Source organism: Ascaphus truei, unplaced genomic scaffold (genome assembly GCF_040206685.1).
Source record: "Ascaphus truei isolate aAscTru1 unplaced genomic scaffold, aAscTru1.hap1 HAP1_SCAFFOLD_567, whole genome shotgun sequence".
In the NCBI taxonomy this organism is placed as follows: Eukaryota; Metazoa; Chordata; class Amphibia; order Anura; family Ascaphidae; genus Ascaphus; species Ascaphus truei.
Window position 1 is genome coordinate 56,141 of NW_027456899.1, and position 6,862 is coordinate 63,002.

At 50.2% G+C, this 6,862-nt stretch overlaps 1 long non-coding RNA gene across 1 annotated transcript in view; it reads right to left on the minus strand.

Annotated features, from left to right (window-relative positions):
- LOC142485362 (uncharacterized) overlaps positions 1-5,502 on the minus strand; it is a 43,473-nt gene extending 37,971 nt beyond the window's left edge. The window contains exons 1-3 of the long non-coding RNA XR_012798402.1: positions 5,009-5,502; positions 3,449-3,543; positions 876-1,197 (exon numbers count right to left, since the gene is read on the minus strand). This is a non-coding gene — a long non-coding RNA (uncharacterized LOC142485362). The remainder of the gene's footprint in view (positions 1-875; positions 1,198-3,448; positions 3,544-5,008) is intronic.
- Positions 5,503-6,862: the final 1,360 nt, after the last annotated feature.

The following is a 6,862-nucleotide window of genomic DNA, read 5'->3' on the forward strand; positions in this document are numbered from 1 at the left end:
CCCATATCATCTCATTTCACCCCCATATCATCTCATTTCACCCCCATATCTCATTTCACCATCCCTCATAATCATCTCATTTCACCCCCCCTCAGTATCATCTTTTTTCACCCCCCCCTCATCATCTCATTTCATTTCACCGCCACCCTAATCATCTAATTCCACCTCCGCTCATCATCATCTCATTTCACCCGCCCTCATCATCATCTCATTTCACCCCCCTCATCTTCATCTCATTTCACCCCCCTCATCTTCATCTCATTTCCCTCATCAACTCCTTACCCCCCTCTTCATCTCATTTCCCCCCCTCATCATCTCATTCCCCCCCCCCTCATCATCTCATTTCCCCCCCCATATCATCTCATTTCCCCCCCCATCATCATCATCTCATTTCACCCCCACATCATTTCATTTTACCCATCATCATCATCAAATTTCACCCCCCTCTTCATCTCATTTCCCCCCCCCCCCTCATCACCTCATTTCACCCCCCCTCTTCATCTCATTCCCCCCCCCCTCATCACCTCATTTCACCCCCCCTCATCATCTCATTCCCCCCCTTCTTCATCATCCCTTTCCCCCACCCCATCATCTCATTTCCCGCCATCATCATCTCATTTCACCCGCCATCATCATCTCATTTCACCCCCCCCTCATCATCTCATTTCATCCCCCCTCATCACCTCATTTCACCCCCCCACGTCATCTCATTTCCCCCCCCTCTTCATCTCATTTCCCCCCTCATCTACTCATTCACCCCCCTCATCAACTCATTTCCCCCCCCATCATCTCATTCCCCCCCCCTCTCATCATCTCATTTCCCATCATCTCCCCCCACCCCCCAATATCATGATGATCTCGATCCAGCTTCTTACCTAGCGCAGCACCGGAACAGGAGTCGGTGGCGCGGTCGCCGCCTGGGTGTGTGCTCCGCCCCCACTGTTCTCTCATTGGTTCTTTCTCCTCCACTCTCCTCCCGGCCACCGGCCGTCCCCTCTGCACTAGCGCCGCCACTGCCAGCGTACTCGCTCTTGACGGGGGGCTCGCGCTTCCCGCGGGACTCGCGCTTCCTGCGGGACTCACGCTTGCCCGCCACGCTTCCCATTACGCTGGGAAACTATAATTCGCCACACTTTGAATTGCCAATTTGACACGAGGCGAATGGCGACAGGGTTTCCCACCTCGGTTGTAGAGGGTCTAGGAGAGAATAGGAGGTGAGAAAATGGAGCAAGTGAGAGAATACAAGGTGTTCAAGGAGTTTAAAGGCAAAAGGCAGGAGGGAGACGGGGCGATACCTTTCATTTGGGAAGTATGCTGCTGGTAAAAGGATTGGCCTTACATTTACTGTATGGGAAACAAAGAACAATTCCTGTGCCAAATGTTTACATTTAGAACCTAAGTCTGTAACAAAGGAGCCATTTGGTTGCACCTTTAATAAGAAGTTGTATATATTCAGTGTAGGTCCCTGCTAATCGGAGTTTACCTTGGCGAGATTGGCAGGCTTGAATCATGTTTTGATTAAAAGATGCAACCAAATGACTCTTTTCTTACACAGTTTTAGGTTAAAAATGTAAAAATGGCTTGCCCAGTATCCTAGGGTTGGAGATAAACGGGAAACTTCATCTCTTTAAATAGAATAAGACTTTACATTGACAAAAAAAAAAAGCTGTGTGTGCTGTGCACGCGCATAGTAAGTGAAACTTCTTTATCTTTTATCACTGTTTTGTCACAGAAATTGTATTTGTAAGAATGATATTTTTAATGAAAAATAAAAAATACAATTTCAGAGCCAAAATGCCAAGAAGCTTGACTTAGAACACGTGTTTTAGCTATTTGCACTTCTATATTTATAGTAACTGGGAATTCCGTGTGTGTGCGTGGTTCAGTCAGTCAGTCTATGTGTGTCAGTCAGTGTGTGTGTGTCAGTCAGTGTGTGTGTGTGTGTCAGAGTGTGTGTGTGTGTGTCAGAGTGTGCGTGCGTGTGTCAGTGTGTGTGTGTCAGTGTCCGTGCGTGTGTCAGAGTGGGCGTGCGTCAGAGTGCGCGTATGTCAGTGTGTGCGTGTGTGTGTGAGTGAGTCAGTGTGTGTGTGTCAGTCCGTGTGTTTGTGTGTGTGTATGTGTGTCAGTGTGTGTATGTCAGTCAGTGTGTCTCAGTCAGTGTGTGTGTGTATGTGTGTCAGTCAATGTGCGTCAGTCAATGTGTGTCTGTCTGTCAGTGTCCTGCCCCCTCTCTCCTGACTTTCCCCACCCCCGGTGGAGCTGTGGACCTGGGGGACTATCTACCCCCGGCAGCGGAGAGTCCCCGGTGCTGGTGTGTGTGTAGAGTCAGCGCGAGGTATGGACACGGCGGGCGTGTGGGGGGAATGGCGCCGCTTCTGCGCATGCGTGGCGTCCGTCAGCTGCGCCATCAAAACTGCGCATATGCAGCATGGCAGCGGTCGCGGCAGCCGTTAGCTATCGCTGCCGCCGCATGTAACAGCGGGCGTGTGGGGGGGAGCGGTGGCCATTACGTGTCGTCACTTCCGTTTCACATTTCGTCTTCATGTCTCCAGTTTTGTCCCATCATGACTAGGTGCCACTAAAGAAGTTTCACTTCAAAAAAACTTTACATTTAAAAAATAAAAATACAAAAAAAGTAAAAAATATTGAAAAACTATTAAAAAAAAAAAAGTATACAGCAGGGCCCCGGGTATACGGCGGGTTCCGTTCCAGGGGCCCGCCGTATAGTGAAAATCGCCGGAAAGCAGATCTGGCGATTTTCAGTTCTCTGCATGCACAGAACGGCGTTTTTTGCCGTTCTGCGCATGCGCGGCCTGGGTCTGCGCGCGCAAACTACGGTATGCGCGCGCATACAATGGTCTGCGCATGCGCGCTGGGCGCAACCGCCCATTCTGCGCTTGCGCGACTGCGGATTAAAGATGGCGGCCCCTTCTCGGCGCCGCCGTATAAGCTGAACGCCGGATAACGAAGCGCCGAAAAGCGGGGCCTTCCTGTATTAAAAAAAAAACCTTTACGTTTGAAAGAAAAAAAGTTAAAATGTATATATTAGGCTCGTTGTGATAAACTGAGGGGGGGTTGGCGGGGGGGCAGCTGCTTATATGCCGGGGTCCGCGTAGGCAATTGTACTTTGGCAGATCTCTTTCCCTGTGCTTCTTAGCAGGTGTACCACGCAAAATGATATCACAGTCTTTATGGGAAATCCCTGCGCCTGCAGTTAGGATCAGGGCCGCCAACAGAAATCAGGGGGTCCGGGACAAATGAAAGGAGTTGCCCCCTCCCCCTCCCCCCCCCCTCATAGCGCACCGACAGCGGGGAAATTTTTTTCGCGGACAACTTTTACTTTACTTTTTTCTTGGTAATAAAAAAACATTACAATGCAATCTGCTTATTTTAACATTTTCAACAAAAGACAAAGATACCCAATGCTACATCCTATATGACAAAATACCTGGGGGGGATTCAGTATGGGACTGGGGTGTTCCCTACCGGTCTTCTGGGTTAGGGGGTTTCTGATATCTCCCGTGTCAAGCGTGAGAGTCAGATCTGGAAGAAAGCAGTACAGGTTATTTCGGTGAAGGGCAGTTAAGATAAGACAGAGAGTGGGTGGGTGGGTGACTGACTGACACTTGGGTGGGTGACTGACTGACACTTGGGTGGGTGACTGACTGACACTTGGGTGGGTGACTGACTGACACTTGGGTGGGTGACTGACTGACACTTGGGTGGGTGACTGACTGACACTTGGGTGGGTGACTGACTGACACTTGGGTGGGTGACTGACTGACACTTGGGTGGGTGGGTGACTGACACTTGGGTGGGTGACTGACACTTGGGTGGGTGGGTGACTGACACTTGGGTGGGTGGGTGGGTGACTGACACTTGGGTGGGTGACTGACACTTGGGTGGGTGGGTGGGTGACTGACACGTGGGTGGGTGGGTGACTGACACTTGGGTGGGTGGGTGACTGACACTTGGGTGGGTGACTGACTGACACTTGGGTGGGTGACTGACTGACACTTGGGTGGGTGACTGACTGACACTTGGGTGGGTGACTGACTGACACTTGGGTGGGTGACTGACTGACACTTGGGTGGGTGGGTGACTGACACTTGGGTGGGTGGGTGACTGACACTTGGGTGGGTGACTGACTGACACTTGGGTGGGTGACTGACTGACACTTGGGTGGGTGGGTGACTGACACTTGGGTGGGTGGGTGACTGACACTTGGGTGGGTGACTGACTGACACTTGGGTGGGTGGGTGACTGACATGTATTCTGTATTCATTCACAGACACACATACACTCCCTCTCTCTCAGACACTCTCCCTCTCAGACACTCTCTCAGACTCTCCCCCTCTCTCTCTCAAATCAAATTAGCTTTATTGGCATGACAAACATTACATTTTAGTATTGCCAAAGCGTGAATAATAGGGGGTGGGGGACAATGATTACACAAATACTAGGGGGTTGGGTATAATGGTTATACAGTACATTAATTATTGGGGGGTTGGGTATAATGATTACAGGGTATGTGGGTAACATTTACACACTCTCTGACTCTTTCTCTGACTCTCTCTCAGAGACTCTCTCTGACTCGCTCTCTCTTACTCTCTCTCTCTGATTCTCTGACTGTCTGACTCTCTCTGACTCGCTCTCTCTCTTTCTCTGACTCTTTCTCTGACTCTCTTTCTCTGACTCTCTTTCTCTGACTCTCTTTCTCTGACTCTCTCTTTCTCTGACTCTCTGACGCTCTGACTCTCTCTGACGCTCTGACTCTCTCTCTCTGACGCTCTGACTCGCTCTGACTCTCTCGCTCTGACTCTCGCTCTGACTCTTACTCTCTCTCGCTCTCTCTCTGACTCTCTCGCTCTGACACTCAGACACACACACAGACACTCACATACACACGGGGGGGGGGGGGTGAATCGGAGCGGGGGAATCGGAGCGGGGGGGGGAATCAGATCAGGAGGACAAGGGGGAAGCGAGAGTGGCATGGAGCGGTACTCACCTGACTTGCTCCATGCAGGAAGAGGCGGGCCTCGCTATGCAAGCTCACATAGAGCTTGCTGCGGGCCAAAAAAAAATCCTGGCAGCGTGCCCACACGCGCCAGCCAATCTGGAAACGGGGGAGATTTTTATTTTTTTGCAGAGACGCGCGCGCTGCCTGGCAGACCGCGAGCGCGCTAAATCCTGTCACCCGGTGGTGACCAGGCAACAGGATTTATCGAGGGGCACGGCCGCGCAGGGGGCCCGGGACGCCAGTGCCCTCTGTCCCCCGCTGTTGGCGACCCTTCTTAGGATATAGATAAGGCTCATCCCAGGTAAGGAAATCTTATCTCTCTCCCTTAATTCACTTCCTCACACTTTGCTCCCCTCAGACCAACTGCCAACTACCAACTGTCATTCTGCCTAACGCCCTCTCATTGGTCTGACCATGTCACATGCTCCTATCCAGCAGAAGCTTCTGGCAGTTGCAGTCTATCTGTTGCTGCTGTTCTGTGATTGGTCCATTCCCCAGAAATATAGGGATAGGGAATAAAGGGGGACGGGGGGGGAGGGGGGGAGGGAATAAAGGGGGAGGGGGGGGAGGGAATAAAGGGGGACGGGGGGGGGGAGGGAATAAAGGGGGACGGGGGGGGGGAGGTTATAAAGGGGGAGGGGGGTGGGGGATTTAACTGTCACATCAGCCTAATGATAGATAATAATAATAATAGTAAGCATTGTGGTGCAATAGGGACATATATAGGATTATACACAGGACAGAACAGATTCCCTTTAGAATGCACTCATAGAAGTACAGTAGTATTAATGTACATAGTAAAAACCTTTTATTCGGTAATAATAAAATTAATGTTAGATTAGTGTTATAATAAATCTATGGCCAATCCACGGACAAAACACACGTACAAACATGAACAAATACATAAAGCAGATCATTAATTGCACCTGCATCCAAATAAAGTGGAGTCTAACATAGCAATATTCCTATTTGTAGATTGGACCAGGTACTTATTAGATTAATAATACCTATAATCATTTTTCTCCACACTTCCCATTTATGGATTTTATCAAAATAAAACCCCAAAGTGATATAAAATCACACTTGGTGCACTAAACCTCTCAGCTATTGACAGCAGAGGCTTCAGAAAGTGTGCAATTGATAAAAAAAATTGCATTAAAAACTTAAATACGGAGTACCTAGACTAAAGATTTGCGGCTATATGTGGTCACGATACCAGTGATGGCTAGTATTATTACAATGGTCCTAGATAGGGTGACCAGACGTAGGTCTGTCCAGGTGCCCCCACATTCTTTAAAATGTCCCGGTTTTTACCATCTGTCCCGGTTTTCAAAGTTGACGTGAAGAGCACAGAATGCCGGTGGGGAGGAGAGCAGGAGGAGAGTGGAGGCCAGGTCTGCCCTGGTCTGCAGAGGGATGGGGCGGGGTTAGGATAGGTTCCCGGTGCCTGCTGCAGTGCACGCTATGGCATGCACTAAAGGGACAAGAACCGACCCTAAATGGGTCTGGGCCCGCTTGGTGCCTTAGCTGCCGCGTTGCGGCACCGACACCGGGGCCTAAGCTTCAGAGGATTTCGGGAGCCAGCAGGGAAGAGAACAGAAGCCGGGTCTGGCTGTGACTGCAGAGTGTGGGGGTGTGGCCACTGCAGTTAGAACCTCCAGTGTCTGCTGCCAGGGCCCAAGATGGATCCCCCCCACTCCACAGTGACAGGTAGGTACTGTCAGCATAAACACATTGGAGTCAATGCACTAAGCTCCAATAGAAAAAAAGCGCCAGGTTATTTAAATCTCCATTTTTGACAGCGATGTTATCACGGTATGCAGAAAACCCCGAATATCAGTG